The sequence below is a fragment of the Chiloscyllium punctatum genome, chromosome 14 (assembly GCF_047496795.1).
Source record: "Chiloscyllium punctatum isolate Juve2018m chromosome 14, sChiPun1.3, whole genome shotgun sequence".
NCBI classification, from domain to species: Eukaryota; Metazoa; Chordata; class Chondrichthyes; order Orectolobiformes; family Hemiscylliidae; genus Chiloscyllium; species Chiloscyllium punctatum.
In genome coordinates, this window is record NC_092752.1 from 91,215,135 (window position 1) to 91,234,622 (window position 19,488).

At 44.2% G+C, this 19,488-nt stretch overlaps 1 long non-coding RNA gene across 2 annotated transcripts in view; it reads left to right on the plus strand.

Moving 5' to 3' along the window:
- Positions 1-8,761: 8,761 nt before the first annotated feature.
- Positions 8,762-19,488, plus strand: part of LOC140485508 (uncharacterized) — a 55,009-nt gene continuing 44,282 nt past the window's right edge. For both annotated transcript variants that reach the window (XR_011962374.1, XR_011962373.1), the window contains exons 1-6: positions 8,762-8,827; positions 10,769-10,875; positions 12,543-12,625; positions 14,506-14,613; positions 18,346-18,388; positions 18,483-18,563. This is a non-coding gene — a long non-coding RNA (uncharacterized lncRNA). The remainder of the gene's footprint in view (positions 8,828-10,768; positions 10,876-12,542; positions 12,626-14,505; positions 14,614-18,345; positions 18,389-18,482; positions 18,564-19,488) is intronic.

The window sequence follows — 19,488 nt, forward strand, 5'->3', positions numbered from 1 at the left end:
CATTACACTCTTTCGCAGTGGGGTGTGAAACAATCAATTCAAAATCCATCACGGAATATTTTGGAAATTGATATTTAGGATTTCTAGTCTAGATTTTATAGTACCATTGCACATAAATCATCTGTTAACATTTATCGTGCCAGATACAAGTTGAAAACAGATGTGTTAGGGTTAAATAAGGCAGGTTCCAGACATATGCATGTTATTTCAGCAAGGGGGCAACACTGCAGAAATATCACAATGGTCCACTCGTTATCTGAAGGTTCTTTATTTGAATTAGTAACACTGAATTTTGCAAATTATTAGTTAATTATATACTGTCTTAAATGCAAATAATTCCTGTTATGGGATTACCAGATGAGAAAAACTGCTATGGATCTGCTGGCCTTGTCCTTTGAGATCTAAGTGGTTGTAGGTTTATAAGTTGCTGCCTAAGGATTTTTGGTGAATCTCTGCAATGCATCTTTACATCGTACATACTGCTGTTATTGAGCATTAGCGGTGGAGGGAGTGAGTGCATGTGGATGTGGTGCCATTCAAACAGCTAGCATGTCCTGGATGGTGTCAAGCTTCTTGTGTTGTTGGAACCCCACCATTCCAGTCAAGCGGCGAGCGTACCATCGCCATTTTGGCGTGTGTCTTGGAGATGGTGAACAGACTTTGGAGGTGAGTTGCTCACCACAGTATTCCTAGTCTCTGACCTGCTCTTGTCGCCACTCTGTGTTGGTGTGGTATGTCCTGTTGAGTTTCTGGTCAATGGTAACCCTCAGGGTTTTAATAGAAGGAAATTCAGTGATGGAAATTTATGTCAAGGGATGGTTGTTAGATTGTCTCTTATTGCAGATGGTCTTTAACTGGGGTTGTACAAATATTTCTTGCCACAACCCTGTATATTAATCAGCCCCTGCTGCATTTAAACATAGTTAGCTTCAGTATCTGAAGAGTTACAAATAGTGCTGAACATTGGGGATGTTCAGCAGTGAGTGCACTTTCTGACTTTATAATGGAGGGAAGGTCATTGATGAAATGGCTGAAGATTAGTGGAACCAGGACAGTACCCTTTAGGAACTCCTGCAGAGATGTCCTGGAGCTGAAATGACTGACCTACTACAACCACAACCAGCTTCCTACTTCCCCGGTATGACACCAGAGGAGAATTTGCCCACAAAAACCAATGATTCCAATTTTGCTCAGCCTCCTTGGTGCCACAAATGCGGCTCTGAAGACAAGACCTGTTACCTCACCTCCCCGCTGGAATTCAGCTCTTTTGTCCACGTTTGAACCAAGGCTGTAATGAGCTCAAGAGCTGAGTGGCCCTGGCAGAGCCCAAACTCTGCATCACTGAGCAGGTTATTGCTGAGCAGATGCTGCGTGTTAGCATTGTTGATGACCCCTTCCATCACTTTACTGGTGAGCGACGGTAATAGGGCAGGAAATAGCCAGGTTGGATTGGTTCTGCTTTGTGTACAGGACATATCTGAGCAATTTTCTATATTGTCGGGTTGATGCAAGAATATTGTCAGGCCCATAATCTTTGCAGTATCCAGTGCTTCTAACCGTTCCTTGGTATCGTGTGGAATGAATCAAATTAATTAAAGACTGGTATTTACAATGTTGGGGACCGCTGGAGAATGCCAAAATGGATCATCCATGCCTGACTGAAGATTTCTGCAATTGGTTCAGCCTGAATTTTTGCACTAATGTGTTGGGCTCTTCCATTACCGATGATAGGGATACTTGAGAGTGTTCTCCTGCAGCAAGCTTTTCTTTAAATAAAAGGATTTCCACCATCATTCACGACTGGATGTGACAGGACTACAGAATGTAGATCTAATTCACTGGTTGTGGGATCGCTTAGTTCTGCCTATCACTTGCTGTTTATGTTGTTTGGTCCGGAAGTAGTCCCGTTTGATAGCTTCACCAGGTTGGCACTTCACTTTTAGGTCCGCCTGATGCTGCTTCAGGGATGCCCTCCTGCACTCTCCATTGAACCTGGGCTGGTCTCCTGGTTTGATGCTAATGGTTGAGTGTGTGATATGACAAACCATGAGACTACAGATTGAAGAGTACAATTCTGCTGCTGCTGATGGCCCACAGTGCCTCATTATTGCCCGGTCTCAAGTTTTAAAATTGGCTCAAACATTTGTCCCATTTAGCATCGTGACCTTTAAGTGCTATTTTTCCTGTAAGAACTGTTCACCTTAAGGGCTGTTATGATTGGTGGAGTAGCCCAAATTTCTCAATTAACAAAATCAATTCCACAATTATCTATGAAACTGACAGTTAACTCGTAGCATTTTGATGTGAAGGCAAGTGTCGAGAGTATAATGCTGGAAAAGCACAGCAGGTCAGGCAGCATCCGAGGAGCAGGAGAATCGATGTTTTGTGCCTAAGCCCTTCATCATTAATAAGGCTTGTGGGTCGAGGGGCTGAGCGATAAAAGGGAGGGTGTGGGGTTGGAGTACAGTAGCTGGGAAAGCGATAGGTGGAGGAAAGTTGGGGAGAAGGTGATAAGTCAGAGGGGGAGTTATGGACAGATCTGGAGGGCGTTGCCAAGTTGGAGGCTTGGGACTGGGATAATGTGGGGTAAGGGGAAATGAGGAAGCTGTGGAAATCCACATTTATCCCGTGTGGTTTCAGGGTCCCAAGGCAGAATATGAGGCGTTCCTCTTCCAGACGTCGGTTGGCAACGGTTTGGAGGTGGACGAGGCGCAGGACGTGCATGTCTTTGATGGATTAGATGGGGGTGTTGAAGTGTTCAGCTATGGGGCAGTGGGGTTGGGTGCGGGTGTCCCAGATACCTTCTCTGAAATGATTCGCAAGAAGGTGTCCCGTCTATCCGATGTTAAGGACACCACACCGGGTGCAACGGATGCAATAGATGACATTGATAGAGGTGCAGGTAAATTTCTGATGGATGTGGAAGGATCCCTTGGGGCCTTGGACGGAGGTGCGGGGATGGTGTGGACACAGGTTTTGCACTTCCTGCTGTAGCAACTCAACACCGCCCTCAGGACCCGTCCTTCACTCCCCACTCTGATTGATCACGTTCTCCCTTACTTTCATCAACCTATTGCTTTCCCAGCTACCTTCCCCCGAACTTCGCCCCTTCCCATTTATCTCTCAGCCCCGACCCACAAACCTCATTCCTGATGAAGGGCTTATGCCCGAAACGTCAATTCTCCTGCTCTTCAGATGCTGCCTGACCTGCTGTGTTTTCCAGCACTACATTCTTGACTCTGATCTCCAGCATGTGCAGTCCTTATTTTCTCCTCCCTGCAAGCCTACTTTATCCAAACTTTTCATGATCAGACATTTTCCTTCCCTGTCGCTGGGTTTGATAACAAAAGTCACCAAAAGGAAATACACCAAACAATAAAGAGGATAAAATTTCTAATCACTTGGAACTGAGTAAAAGTAAAGTCACCATAGCCCTGGAAGGCAGTAGGGCTGCTCTGTCATGACAGAAAAAGTGGTGGTTTAACCTGAGGGTCACCGCACCTCAGGTGAGGGACAAGTTTGAAAAGATGGAGCCCCAGCCGATGCAGGAATTGAGCCTACGCTGTTGGCATCATAGCATTGCAAACCAGCAATCCAGCCAACCGAGCTAAACAACCTTTATTACAGCATGTGCAACAACATGGGAGAGAAAAAGGGTTTCACCAAGCAAGGGTATGGAGCATCAACCAACAATGAAATAAAATGATTCTCAAAAAAACAGATGGCCAGTTAGACTCAGATGTACAAATTGGAGACAGGCCCTTTGGTCCAATTTATCCATGCTGACCAGATATTCTAAATTAATCTAGTCTCATTTGCCAGCATTTGGCCCATATCCCTTTAAACCCTACCTTGTTTTAGGCTGAGTAACTCGTGGGTTAATTTGCCCAATTATTTTATTAATCCAGAAAATACTGCTACCATCCTAAAGATGGGAAATAAGCAAGGTATTAAGGGAGCAAAGATGTTATAACAGTCTCCCTAACAAGGGACAAATTATCTTCCATCTTTTTTTGTTCATCCTTCGATAGTTTGAAATTTTTAAACCTTCTGGTCTACTATCACCTTTGCAGTTTTGTGCATCTTTTCTTTCAACTTGATGTCCCTCATAATTCCCTCAGCTGTGCACTGCTGTTCATCGTGCATTTCTTTTACAAGTCAATAGATATTGTTGAGAATTATAAAATAACTGAATATATTCTTCTGCTTTAACATTCTAACTATAGTCCTATTCCAGTTTAGCTAACTGCTACTTTATACCCTTGTGAATGCCTTTAAATTTGGATACTAGTTGAAGAAGCAAATTCCTCACCCTAAAACTAAATTCTATCACGCTGCATTGAATCTTACCAAAAGCTTCACTTATTTTGAGCTCATTAATCAATCACATTATCAGATGATCCCTGATTGGTTCCAGAGCATCTGTTCTGAGAAATTGTACAGAGCAGTCAACCTCAAATTGCTTCAGAAGGTAACATAAGCTGAGTGTACAACACTATTTTAACTAACAGAGAACCCTCTGCATACCAGGATTCTGTTAGATCCCCAAAATTACTCAGAGCATTGAATCCCTACATTGTGGAAACAGGCCCTTCAGCCCAACAAATCCACACCAACCCTCCGAAGAGTATTCCAATCAAACCTATTCCTCAATGTTTACCCCTGATTAATGCACCGAACCTGTGCATCGCTGGACACTATGGGCAAATTAGCATGACCAATTCACCGAACCTACACTTCTATGGATTGTGGGAGGAAACCATTTGGATCACATTTTGCTTTTGAAATCAGAGGCCCCTATTCAACCCATCACAACTGTGCTGCCTTCTTAAAATAGCTACTTGGCTAGCCCCCTGCTCTCAGTGTTGCAAATAATTTCTTTTTGCAAGTATTCAAATTAATTTTGGAAATTAACAGTGAATCAGCTGCCACCTCCTTTCCAGATGATCTCAGTTCTACTTTGAAACAGTAAAACCCAATCAGAACATTGAAGCATCCAATATTTTAAACAAATCACATGCTCGGACACTGTAATATGATGGGTTTTTTAAACATAACGCTGAGCAAAAGTTAATTTAGGGCAAAATGGAGAACTCGAAGAGAAAGGTGAACCACCCGTTGGTATTAAAGGCAGTCAAGGGCAGTACCCACAAGGAAAAAATGACATAGCAGCAGATGAGTAAAAAGGAAGAAAACTGACCATGTAATTAAATTGACAAGAAACAAAAATGAATGGCAAGAGTTGTCCAGGTATATGAAAAATGGAGTATCTAAAATCAGCATTGAACCCTTGGAGGTTCTGACTCTGGAACTGATAATGGGTGCAGGGAAACAGCAGATAATTTAAACCGATATTTTACATTGATCTTCATGAAGGAGAATACCGTTATCATCCTAAAGGTAGCAAATAAACGAGTTACACATGGGAAGTAAAATGTTATAACAGTCTTTGTCACAAGGGACAAAGTATTGACCAACTAATAGGACTAAAGGCAGACAGGACCTAATGGCCTGGATCAAACATTTTTAAGGCAACTGGCTGCAGAGATATTTAAGGCATTGATTGGAATTTTCCAGAATCAAGGGATACAGGGAACATCCAGTGGATTGATGAGCCTGTTCAAGAAGGAAAGGGAGACAGAAATCAGGAAACTATAGACTAGATTAGATTATTTACAATGTGGAAACAGGCCCTTCGGCCCAATAAGTCCCTACCGACCCGCCAAAGCACAACCCTCCCAGACTGATATCCCTACATTCACCCCTTCACCTAATACTACGGGCAATTTAAAAATGGCCAATTCACCTAACCTGCATATTTTTGGATTGTGGGAGGAAACCGGAGCACCCGGAGGAAACCCACGCAGTCACGGGGAGAATGTGCAAATTCTACACAGAGAGTAGCCTGAGGCGGGAATTGAAGCTGGGTCTCTGGCGCTGTGAGGCAGCAGTGCCAACCACTGTGCCACCGCGCCACCCAGTTAGTTAGTTTAATATCTATTTTGGTAATACGACAGAGTTGAATATAAAAGTCAGAAATAGGAGGACATTTCGAAAAGCTTATCCTGAAACATGGTAGACTGGGTTTTGTGAAAGAGAAATGGTATTTGACAAATTTGTGACAGTTCATTGAGGAGATAACAAACAGGGCTGATAAAGGGCAAGCAAATGATGTTCTGCATTTGGATTTAAAAAATACAAATGATAAGGTGCTACATAAAAGTTAATTGCACAATATAGGAGCTCACCGTATCGGCGTAATGTATTAGTATGGACTGAGGATTGGTTAACCACACTGGCTGTTGCTGAGACCTCACTTGGAGTACAGTATACAATGTTAGCTCCCATATTTAATAAAGGATAAACCAGCATTGGAGACCATTCAATAAAGATTCACTTAGCTGCTTCAAGGATGAAAAGGTTGACCGATCAAGAATAGCTACACAGGTTAGGTCATTATTCAATAGAATCTCAACAAATAAGGGGTGATCTTGTGGAAACAAGATATTGACTAGATCTTCTAGCATAAGTGAAGTCTCAAATCAGGGGACATTACAGAAGGGAACATTCATTTTAAAACAAAATGTAAAGATTCTTTTTTCTCAGTTAATTGCTAGAATTTTCCAGCCCAAGGAATTGTGAAAGCTAAATGTGGTAGGTGAATGGGTCTTGGGTTACTCTTTGGAGGGTCAGTGTGACTTGTTGGGCTGAAGGGCCTGTTTCCACAGAGTAGGGAATCTGTGATTCTAGACAATAGACAATAGGTGCAGGAGTAGGCCATTCTGCCCTTTAAGCCTGCACCGCCATTCAATATGATCATGGCTGATCATTCCTAATCAGTATCCTCTTCCTGCCTTACCTCCATAACCCTTGATTCCACTATCTTTGAGAGTTCTATCCAACACTTTCTTAAATGAATCCAGAGACTGGGCTTCCACTATCCTCTGGGGCAGAGCATTCCACACAGCCACCACTCTCGAGGAGAAACTTCTTCACCCAATCTCTGTCCTAAATGGTCTACCCCGTACTTTTAAGCTGTGTCCTCTGGTTCGGCACTCACCCATCAGCGGAAAGATATTTCCTGCTGCCAGAGTGTCCAATCCTTTCATAATCTTATATGTCTCAATCAGATCCCCTCTCAGTCTTCTAAACTCAAAGGTATACAAGCCCAGTCGCTTCAGTCTTTCAGTGTAAGGTAATCCCACCATTCCAGGAACTGACCTTGTGAACCTGCACTGCACTCCTTCAATAGCCAGAATGTCTTTCCTCAAATTTGGAGACCAGAGCTGCACACAGTACTCCAGGCGTGGTCTCACCAGGGTCCTGTACAGCTGCAGAAGCACCTCTTTGCTTCTATACTCAATTCCTCTTGTTATGAAGGCCAGCATGCTATTAGGTTCTTCACTTCCTGCTGTACCTGCATGCTTGCCTTCATTGTCTGGTGTACAAGAACACCCAGATCTCTCTGTACTGCCCCTTTACCTAAATTGATTCTATTTAGGTAGTAATCTTCCTTCCTGTTCTTGCCACCAAAGTGGATAACCATACATTTATCCACATTAAATTGCATCTGCCATGCAGCTGCCCACTCACCTAACTTGTCCAGGTCACCCTGTAATCTCGGAACATCCTCATCACATTTCACCCTGCCACCCAGCTTTGTATCATCAGCAAATTTGCTAAAGTTGAGGGCTATGCGAATCAAGCATAAAAGAGGTGTTGGCCCTGCCATGATCTGACAGAATGGGGGAAACAAGCTGAAGGGGATGAATGCCCTACTCATGCTCCGATTCCTTGAGCCTCCATTTCATGCTTTTTTGTCTCAAAAGATGAGCGTGATACTATGTGCTAAAGATCTCCGATGTTGTGAAAATGGGGTGTTTATGTACTGGTTCAGATGGCATTGATGAATCAATCACAGCTATACAGTCAGGAGTAGGAAGGGAATTCCCTCCATGAATAAAGGAAATCTACTGCAGAGCTCACACAAAGGGAATTCTGCCCTTCAGAGCAGAAAAGTGTGTTGCTGGAATAGCGCAGCAGGTCAAGCATCATCCAAGGAGCAGGAGAATCAACGTTTTGGGCATCAGCCCTTCTTCAGGAATGAGGCTGGTGTGCCAAGCAGGCTGAGATAAAAGGGTAGGGAGGAGGGACTTGGGGGAGGGGCACTGGGAGTGCGATTGGTGCAGGGAGGTCAAGGTGAATGTGATAGGCCGGAGATGGGGCGAGCACGGAGAGGGCGGCAAGAAGATTGTAGGTCAAGAAGGCGGTGCTGAGTCTGAGGGTTGGAACTGAGATAAGGTGAGTGGAGGGGAAATAGTTGGGACTGATATAAGGTGGTGGGTGGAGGGGAAATGGTTGGGACTGATATAAGGTGGTGGGGGGAGGGGAAATGGTTGGGACTGATATAAGGTGGTGGGGGGAGGGGAAATGTCCGAAACCTCGATTCTCCTGCTCCTTGGATGCTGCCTGACCTGCTGCGCTTTTCCAGCAACACATTTTCCAGCTCTGATCTCCAGCATCTGCAGTCCTCACTTTCTCCAATTGTTCCCTTCAGTCAACTCTCCCATCACATTACCCAACATATCAGCTCAAGCAGGATGCACTGCGCATGATCTAGCCAACAAAGGGACCCCGGGTGATTGATGTCAGCACCGGACCAATGAAAGGACTGTGGGCGGAACTGGAGGACCTGGCGGGGCGGTTGGTCCTCCAACCAATCAAAGTGAATGATGGGCGGAACCAGACTTAACCACGTGATCACCCTTGCGCGCGGCGCAGAGTCGCCGTTATGAATGCTCGGGAAGTTATGGAGCGAAAGGATACGGTAAGGAAAGAAATAAACAGGGAAACGGGAGAAAAATTGTGTTCCTATGAGAGGGGAGGTTTCATAAACAAATTGTGCATGTCGGAAAACACAAATTTGAGCATCCCAGTCCCGCGTTTGCAGTAAACGGGGAATTACCTCAGCGCGGGTCCAGGGCTGAGTGAGCGCTGCCATCTTTATTCGGGGCAACGATTCACTGGACACGTGCGGAGCCGCCATCTTTGTAGGGGGCAAGGTGCAGCGTTTCTCTGGTAAGTCATGGGGCAGGATTTACACAGACCATATTCAAACCTAGAGAGATGGGTGTTTATTTCTGGATTTGGTTCGTCATTCATTTAAATGATTTGGATGTCAACATAGAAGGTATAAGTAAATAAGTTTACAGGCCATACAAAATTGGAGGTATTGTGAACAGGGAAGAAGGTTACCTCAGACTGCAATGAGATATTGATCAGATGGGATTTAATTTAGATAAATGTGAGGTGCTGCATTTTGGAAAAGCGATTCAGGGCAGGACTTATACACTGAATGGCAAGGCCCTGGAGAGTCTTGCGGAACAAAGAGACCTTGGACTGCAGGTTCATAGTGTTAAAAACAAAATCAATAGTTTAGACGAGACCACCAAAACTAGAAGCGAGACAATTTATTCTACGATCTTGCAAGAATCGGACTCCAATTGTACAGAACAATTGAAGTGAGGAAAAATTCAAATTACTACACTAGTTGTACCTTTGAATTGTGTGAGGTCATCTCTCCCGACTATGACTGGCTCCTATACTAAACGATCTTTCTTATTGATTTCTATTAATGCCCAGCTATGCTCCACCCTTATTGCCCCCTTCTCTCCAAGTTGGCAACTTTCTCCTCTGTAAGTGCTGACACAAGGCTAAACCTATATATTGATGTTCCTTCTCACTTGTCCATTGACCATTATCCACAGGTACATCATGATCTGGTTCAACATTTTGTATCAACTCTGCTGGTACATTGCATCCCTGCATATTTCATTGACTTGTATAGCTCAAGCATTTTGGTTATCTCAGCGTTTTGCTGAAAACACAAGTTTTAAACAAAACTTATTTGAACTTTATTTTAAACATTGAACTTATTTGAAACTTATAATAATTACACACTAAAATTAGTATTTAATTAACCATGGTGAGGCATAAAAGGCTGGGGCTGTTTTTTCCTGGACTACCATAGGCTGAGCGGTAATGTTATGGAGGTTTATACAATCATGAGGGGCATGGATAGGGTAAATGAACAAGGTGTTTTTCCTGGGGTAGTGGTGTCCAAAAGTAGAAGGCATTGCTTTAGGGTGAATGGGGAAAAATTTCAAAGGGGCCTTAAGGCCAACTCTTTAATGCAGTGGGTGGAATGAGCTGCCAGAGGAAGTGGTGGAGGCTGGTACAATTAAAACATGTTAAAGGCCTCTAAATAGATACATAATATGATTAGGAAGCGTTTACAGGGATATGGGCCAAGTAGTTGCAAATGGGAATAGATTAGGTTAGGATATCTGGTTGGCATGGATATGTTAGCCCGAAGGGTCTGTGTCGGTGCTATACATCTCTATGACTGTGGGATCATAACAGCTAATATTGCTCTGATTCACCTCTGGGCTCGCTCATGGCCACTTTGTCAAAATCTAGCTTCCTCAGTCTTGAACAGTAGGTGTATTTTTGGTCTGTTTAGTATTTTACTATTACTTTAAAAGGGATTCTTGTAAGTTAATTTTTCACTGCTGCCCAGCCCCTGACCATGTGCTGCTCTATTATCAGATTATTTTTTTCTAGAAAATCTTTAACAGTCAAGAATTCTTTTTTCCAATAAGCAAGTGTATTTTCCTTCTGTTTCTGACTATCAAATTCTGCACCATTTTCATTCCCTGTAATCTATTTTGCACTCCCTGAAACATCAACTGTGTTTCTCCTTCCACAGATACCAGTGATTAATGCCAAAGCCCTGTTGCCTGTGGAGAGGGTGATGTTTGACTTCCTTGTACAGCTGCAGTTTGTGTGGTTAAGGTGCTCCCACAATGTGGTTGGGTAAGAGACATTACAGAGTATTCATTCAGCAACAGTGATGATTTGAAGATAATGTCTAAATCAAGAACATGCTTATAATTTCACAAAGATATATTTTGGGAACTTTAGACATGAGGCCAGAGAAGGATGATATTAGGTCAGGTGACCAAAAGCATTGCCAAATAAGCAGGTTTTAAGGAAAGTCTGAAAGGAGGAAAGCAGATCTGTGAGGTTTTGACTGTGAATTTCAGACCTTGCTGCTTTAGCAACTGTAGAAACAGCCACACAGGTGAAATAATGATTTAACAAATCGTTGGGAGTCTTGAACAGAATGGGTTGTCGAGGTCTCAAAGGGTGTGTGATGCAGCGAGCAAGGAATTAAATCAAGGGTGAGAATTTTAAATTGGAGGATGTGGGCCGGGTACTGGCAGGTGAGACTAGATTGGGTTGGGATATCTGGTTGGCATGGATGGGTTGGAACGAAGGGTCTGTTTCCATGCTGTACATCTCTGTGGATCTATGTTGTTGTTTATGAATAGGAGCCTATTGATGGATCAAACAGTTTGGTACGAGGGAGTACTTGGGCAGCAGAGATTTAGTTTTTCTTGAGATTACAGGGAGGTTGAATGTGGGAAACTGGCCAGGAGTGTGTTTGGATAATGAAGTCTGGAGATAACACAAGGTAGATGAGAGTATATGAGCTGAGATGAGGGTGGAATCAGCTAGAAATAGTGGTCTTGGACTGGGACTGAGCTATCACACTCTCCTCACCTCTGGGATTCAGCTGGATGTCAGGTTGTGAATCAGGGCAGTATCACAATCGGGAGCTGAGTGGCCCTGGTGGAGCCTAAAATGAGTGTCACTCAGCTGCTGCTTGGTAGCCCTGTTGATGACATCTTCCATCACTTTACTGCTGATCGAGTGTGGACTGATAGAAAGAAATTGTCTGGGTTGGATTGCCCTTTGGTTTTGTGTTGAACGTGCCTGTTCTACATTGTTGGTCGATGCCAGTGCTGGAGGGGTACTTGGCTTGGTGGGTGGCAAGTTCCGGAGCCAATGCTGTGTACTCCCAGGACAAATCCTCCCTGTCTGTACACCACTGTGCCACCCTCTCTGCCTGGTCTGTCCTGCCAGTGGGACAGGACATATCCAGAGATTTCAGGAGAAAGTGAAGACTGCAGATGCTGGAGATCAGAGTCAAGAGTGTGGTGCTGGAAAAGCACAGCAGGTCAGGCTGATGAAGGGCTTAGGCTCGAAACGTCGATTCTCCTGCTCCTTGGATGCTGCCTGACTGTTGTGCTTTTCCTGCACCACAATCTCTATCTAGGGATGGTGATGATGGTGTCTGGTCATTGTCTGTAAGGGTTGATTTCATGAGTATGACTATGTCAGGCTGTTCGTTGATTGGTCTGTGAGACAGCTCTGCACATTTTGGCACCAAAATCCAGATGTTAGTCTGGAGGACATTGCACCATCGAGAGGGCTGATTCTATGGTTGAATTTCCTAATGCCTTGTTAGATGCCGAATGGTCTATCCAGTTTTATTCCTTTGTTGAAACTCTGCAGTGATTATTTCAGTGAGGAGATTGCTGGGCCACCGTCAGGTTGGCAGGGTTTTTTCCGCCATTGACAATGGTTTCATGGAGATCAGGAGATTCCTAATTCCAGTTTTTTTTTCTTGAATTCAGATTTCACTATCTGCCAAGATGGGATTCGAACCAGGACTTCAGTCATTTGTTTTAATATTCTGGATAAAAGTTAAATACATCAGGTTTGTTCATTGGTTTTAAATATCAATTAACCAGGTTTTGTTTCTTTGTGAAACACTGTCCATCATCCTGTCTCCTCCATCCTTCTCTCCAACAACAAGAGTTTGGAGCACATGGACTTTCTCTGTCACTAAGACTGAGATAATCCGATCTGCTGCTTCCCTCCCTCCCACTAGCCCACGGAGCCAAACTGCCTCACGTGGTGTTCCTGGTTTTTGTCCTAAACTGACATCTTTCTCCAATCTCATGTCAAGCCTCATCAGAGCTCATCTTGACCCTTTACCCTAATCTCACTAAACCATAGACTTTCCAACTCTCTTTCCTCCTCCTCCTTATCAGTCCCCCTCACCGATTCACAGACATTGTTCCTTGTTCTGTCTTTTCTCGTTATGCCCTTCTCTTCCAAAATCCTGCTCCATCTCCGCTCTCCCTTTCCTTTCTGAATTTCTTGCATTTGGTGTCCTTGGCCCCTCCTGTAGCTCACGTACAATGCCAGGAGGTGACATTATGCAAAAGCACCATGTTGGGTTTCACATGTACACTGACGATGCCCTGCTCTCCCTCCCCATCATCCCTCTCCATTACTCCACTGTTACTCAGTTATCAAACTGCTTACCACACTCCCACTACTCGATTAGCTGCAGTTTCCTCCAATGAAACATTGTAATGGTTAAACCCATTGCCTTATAAATTCCTTTCCCTTACTTCTGAGCCCCTCCCTCTCACTGGGAACTGTCTAAGGCAGAACTACACTCTTCACAGTATTGCTGTCATATCTGACCCCAAGCTGACCTTCTGATCAGACACCTACACAATCACAAACACCAGGAATTCCAATCTCTTAAACGTTGCTTGTCTCCTCCTCACCCCAGCTCCATTGCTACTGAAACCCCTTACCCGCGTCGGTGTCGCCTTAAACTTGATGAATCTGAAACGGAACCCTTGATTCCGTGACTGACACAGAATCTGGTTTCGGACTCCCCCATGATGGGAAACACCCTCTCACTATTTATCCTGTCAAACCCCTTAAGAATCTGGTGGTGCGGTTTGATTGTAGGTGGTGGAAATGGGAGAGGATGATGTGTTGTATCTGGGTGGAAGGTAAGGACTTGGGGAGGGTTCTATCCTTGTTGCAGTTTCACACTGTCAGGATTCTAATTTTCCCAGCTCCCATCAGTTCTGAGGAAGGGCCACTGGACAGATTTCTGTTCCCAGATGCTGCCAGACCTGCTGAGCTTTCCTAGCACCTTCTGCTCGTTGTCCCTGATTGACCCCATCCATACACCTTCTGGGTTTGATTCGGACAGGGGGAGGATCCCACCACTGACCTCACAATGGTGTCCAGCTGATTGATGGCAGCTTCAGACCAATAGGAAAAGGTGGTGGGACTGGTGGACCAAGTGGAACCAGCTGGTCATCCAAACAATAGGAGTGAGTGAGGGGCGTGGCCAGTGGGATGACACGTCACCAGTAACTCTGCTGATACAGTGCCACGTGAGTTGGCCGTTGGTGAATGTGGGAGATGCAAACAGGGAAGGGGAGAGTGGCCTCGGGGACAGGGAGATAATGAGTCACTTTAGACTGGGAAGTTTTAATTACCCTCTGTGCGGGTCATTAGTCTGAATTAGAAACTCTTAGTCCCGCGTTTGCAGCAGATGGGAAAATGGCTGCGGCCCTCAGCCGGTGATAGGACCTGGGATATGGTCGCCATCTTTATTAGGGGCAAGGTACAGATGAGGTGCATGTGCATGTCCCCTTCCTAGGATGGGGGGTGCGATTTGAAGAGAGGCATTTACACATCAAGCACATACCAAGAGAAAAGTATGTCTTTATATTCTTCATGCACTGACTGTGAGTTTTGTTTTGTGAATTCATTTCATAGGATATTAAATCAGAATAATTGAGGCTGGGATCTCAAAAGCAAGTTTTTACAGTCGATGGAGTCATCAGGATCTGGATATCATTGGCATTTAAATGTGGAAGGAGAAAGGTTTGTCTGTTCTGTTTGCGGGAAAATATTTCTAATATTTTTGTTACGCAGAAAGATGTACAAATACGTGGTTGGATCACCCTTTGGGTATGTGCTGCCTTCTGGGCCATGCAGCTGAGGAAGGAGATATTGGCCTGAGAGGGAACACAGATTTATCCAAACTACACCTCATCTCTGTAAGAACTGTCAGATTTCGATCCAGTCACCCACTTCATGATGTTAACCTATAAACTCTTTATTTTCAATTACCTGCAAACTTCTCATTAAAATTCCTTTTGGACTCAAATTCCAGCACCTTTCCAGGTGGAATGTTCCAGATTCTACCAACTGTCTGTTCATTCAGAAACTGCTGAGGTCCATGTTGACTCTGGGGTTACAAAGGGCTGAGCTGAAAGATGAGGTGCTGTCCCTGAGCTCCCATTGAGATGCATTAGAGCAGTACAGGAGACTGAGGGCAGTGTAGGTATGAGCAGACAATGAAAATGACAGGGCTGTACTGTGAGGGCTGCTTGGCTCAATGAGAGTGTTCTGGAGTTGGGTGTAAACAGAGCGAGGGGAGACAGGGAGAAGGTGAAGCTGAAACTCCATTTTAGTTCAGGCCTTTCAGAAACTCACATGATCCCAATGGGAACAGCCAGTTTTTATGTGGTACCTGCGGACTATTTCTTAACAGTTTTTAAAGTATAACATAACAGGTTCAGTAAAGATTGGTGCTTTTGATTTTAATAGAAATGTTTGTGTGAAGGAAGGTTGCTAGTTCATTTAAATTCTCTTAATGGGAGTAACTAAATGAATAAAGAGAGACATTGAGATCGGAGCCCTCAGACCCGTAGTGTGCTACTCTTGCACAATGTGGGAAATAAGGGAAGCTTCAAGTATCCCTGACGGCTATGTATGCAGGAAGTGGACCCACCTGCAGCTACTGGGAAACTGCTTTTCAGACCTGGAGCTGTGAGTGGAGCATCTGCAATACTGAGAATGTTATGGTCAGCATGTTTAGTGAGTTAGTCACACTGCAGGTGAGGGTTACACAGGCAGAAAGGGAATAGGTGGCCATCAGATCAAGAAAATAGACAGGAAGGGAGTGCAGGAGTCCCCAGTGGTTATCCCCTTCTCAAACAGGTACAGATATACCACTTGGGATTCTGTTGGGAGGTTATGGGTGGGGTAGCCTCTCGGGAAATCAGCAACAGTCAGGTTCATAACACCACAGAAAGGTCTACTGCACAGAGTGGGAGGAAAGAGAGTGGCAGGGCTAAAGTGACAGGGGATTCAATAGTCGGTGCACAGACAGGCACTTCTATGGCCACAGACATGAATCCAGGATGGTATGTTACCTCCCTGGTGCCAGGATCCGCGATAGCTTGGATAGGCTATCGGACATTGTGGAGCTGGAGGGTAAACAGCCCATGGTGGTGGAATCTTCTCACTATGAAGACCATGGATCATTTACATTCTCCACTGCTTCCCACTCCTATCTGCTTCGAAAAGAGAGAATCACAGAAAAACACGGAATAAAATGGGGTCAGAGTCTCTGGTATAAAACTGTTTAACACAGTGCCCCCATCTTATCCATACTGGTCATCAAGCACACGTACCCAGTGTGATCATCTAATACCTTTTGATATTAGAATAGATGATACATGATTAGTTAATGTTTTGATGAGGAAAATGAGCAGAGAGGTTTAGTAATAATTTCTGGAGCTCAGGGTGCATGAATCTGAATTAAAAATGGGCTATCCTCAAGGCTGGAATTAGAGAAAGGCACTTAGCACAGAGATTTGTGGGGCTCGAGGAGCTTACAAATACAAGGAGGATTGTGAGAATGGATGATGTTACAGAGACAGATGTTTTGTGATACCAGAGATAGTGAGGGTTCTGAGGCTGGAGAGGAATTAGAGAGATAAGGAAGAGTTGTGAAGCTGATGAAGTGACAGTGATAGAGAGAGTTGTGAGCATGGAGCAATTTACAGAGACACCGAGAGTTAGAGTCTTAAAGTTATTCAGCATGGAAACAGACCCTGTGGTCTAACCAATCCATGTCGACTATAATTCCAAATGAAACTAACTGCACCTGCCTCCAAATATTTCCTATTTATGAACTTTAGCCGATGTCTTTTAAAGATTGTAATTGTATTCACAGCTCCCATTTCCCCTTGTCGTTCATTCCACAAATGTAAAAATATCCTAATATCTATTAGGATATCTATAAAACATCCTAAAATCTATTTAAAACCTTTCTCATCTCTCTTCAAAATGTGTGCACCCGAGTCTTCAATCCCCCTGCGACCCCCCGGGCATTCATCTTATCTACACTCTCAATGATTTTATAAACCTCTAATAAGTTCACCCCTCAACCTCCTATACTCCTTTGACAGAAATCTCAGCCTATCCAGCCACTCCTTCAACACCACCCCTCCATTCATGGCAACATCCTGGGAAATATCTTCTGAACCTTCTCTAATAACATCCTTCCTATAACGGGGAACCAGAACTGGACGCAGTATTGCAGAAAAGGCCTCATCAGCATCCTGTACAGCCTCAATATTACGTCCCAACTCCTCTACCTAAAGGTCTGAGCAATGAAGGTAGGTGTGCTAAACACCTTCTGAACCACCCTGTCTACATATGACACAAGACCTGAACCCTTCGGTCTGTTTGTTCTATGTCACGACTCAAGGCCTTACTTTTAATTAGTGAAATTAATTAATGAGGCTAAAGGGGATGTCTGTTTTATCAAAATGTAATAGCTTACATTTATTCAAATTAAACACCATCCGCCCCCTCTTCAGCCCATTCACCCAATTGATCAAGATCCCTTTGTAGTCATAAATAACCTTTGTTACTGTCCACTTTAACAGTTTTGATGGCACCCACAAACAAACCATACTTTGTATATTCTTACCCAAAACATCTACACTCATGGCAAACAAAAATGGACCCAGCACCGATTCCTGTAGAACACTACTGGTTACAGGCCTCCAGTCTGAAAAGCAACCCTCCACTATTACACTCTGTTTCCTACCGTTAAGCTAGTTTTGTATCCAGTTGGCAAGCTCTTCCTGAATCCCATGTGATCAAACTTTACAAATTAGTCTCCCGTGCAAAACCTTGTGAAAGGCTTTACTAAAGTCCAAATAAACAATATCTAACGCTCTGCCCTCATCGATCTTCTTGGTTACTACCATAAAAAGCTCAATCAAGTCTGTGAGACACCCTCTTGTGTAACCATGTTGACTGTCCCTAATCATTCCTTAACTCTCCAAATACATGTAAACCCTATCCTTCTGAATGACCTCCAACAGGTCACCCACCACTGAAGTCAGACTCCGAGGTCTACAGTTCCTAGGCTTCTCCTTCTGTCCCTTCACAAACAAAGGTACAACATTATCCAGTCTCCAGCCATCAGGTAGCTCACCCGTAGTTATCGATTACACAAATATTTCTCCATTGTGCCCACAATTTCCTCCCACCCAAACTGTTCCCATCCGATCACTTCAGTCACTTGCCCTGTCTGATCAGCCAAGAAAAGGTCAGGTGTTGCTTGCTTTCTGATAGGAACATTTACATATTGATAAAGAACATTTTTTTGGACTCGTTTAACAAATTCTTTCCCAACCAAACCTTTCACACTATGGTTGTCCCAGTCAATGTTTGCAAAATTGAATCGTCTACTATAACCACCTTATTATTCTGAATTTATATCTGAGATCTCTTTGTATGTTCCTTTAGTTCACTCTGATTATTGCGGCGTCTGTAGTGCCATCCGACCAAGGTGATCATTTTTTAAATTTTGAAAACACAATTTTATTTTTAAAAAGCTCTCCTCCTCGATTTAAAAATAAATCTCTTTTTGTTTATTCACTCAGTTGATGTGGGTGTTTACCCTGAGGGCAGTTGAGAGTTAACTACATTGCTGTGGGTCTGGAGTCACTTGTCGGCCTGACCAGGTGAGGATGACCGTTTCTTTCCCTAAAGGACATTAATGAATCAGATGGGGGTTTTCTAACAATCGACAATAGTTTCATGGTCATCATTAGTCTTTTCATTCTCAATTGTATTGAATTCCGATGCCACCATCAGCCATGTTGGGATTCTAACCCTAATCCTCGGAACATTACATATATTACTCGTTTAGCAAGAATACCATCTGGCCATTACCTCCCTTTTTAGCAGAGTTTTTAAAAAAAAGTTCCCTCATTCTACATGTACAATTTGTGATAAAATACTCAAATGTCCATGTGTCGGCCTCTCCAAAAGGTCACTCAACAGAAATCTGTTTGGGGTGAAAATATTTCACTCTTTTTTTTGGGGTTTTTTATTATTTTTCATTTTTGAGGTAAAAGAAACAAAAATGAATCCAAATAAAAATCTTACATCACGGACATGTAATTTCTGAAGCTGGAGGGGGATTACAGAGACAGGGAGGGTGGTGGGGCCGGAGGGGGATTACAGAGACAGGGAGGGTGGTGAGGCCGGAGGGGTATTACAGAGACAGGGAGGGTGGTGAAGCTGAAGGGGGATTACAGAGACAGGGAGGGTGGTGAGGCTGGAGGGGGATTACAGAGACAGGGAGGGTGGTGGGGCTGGAGGGGGATTACAGAGACAGGGAGGGTGGTGGGGCTGGAGGGGGATTACAGAGACAGGGAGGGTGGTGGGGCTGGAGGGGGATTACAGAGACAGGGAGGGCGGTGAGGCTGGAGGGGGATTACAGAGACAGGGAGGGCGGTGAGGCCGGAGGGGGATTACAGAGACAGGGAGGGTGGTGAGGCCGGAGGGGGATTACAGAGACCGGGAGGGTGGTGAGGGTGGAGGGGGATTACAGAGACCGGGAGGGCGGTGAGGCTGGAGGGGGATTACAGAGACAGGGAGGGT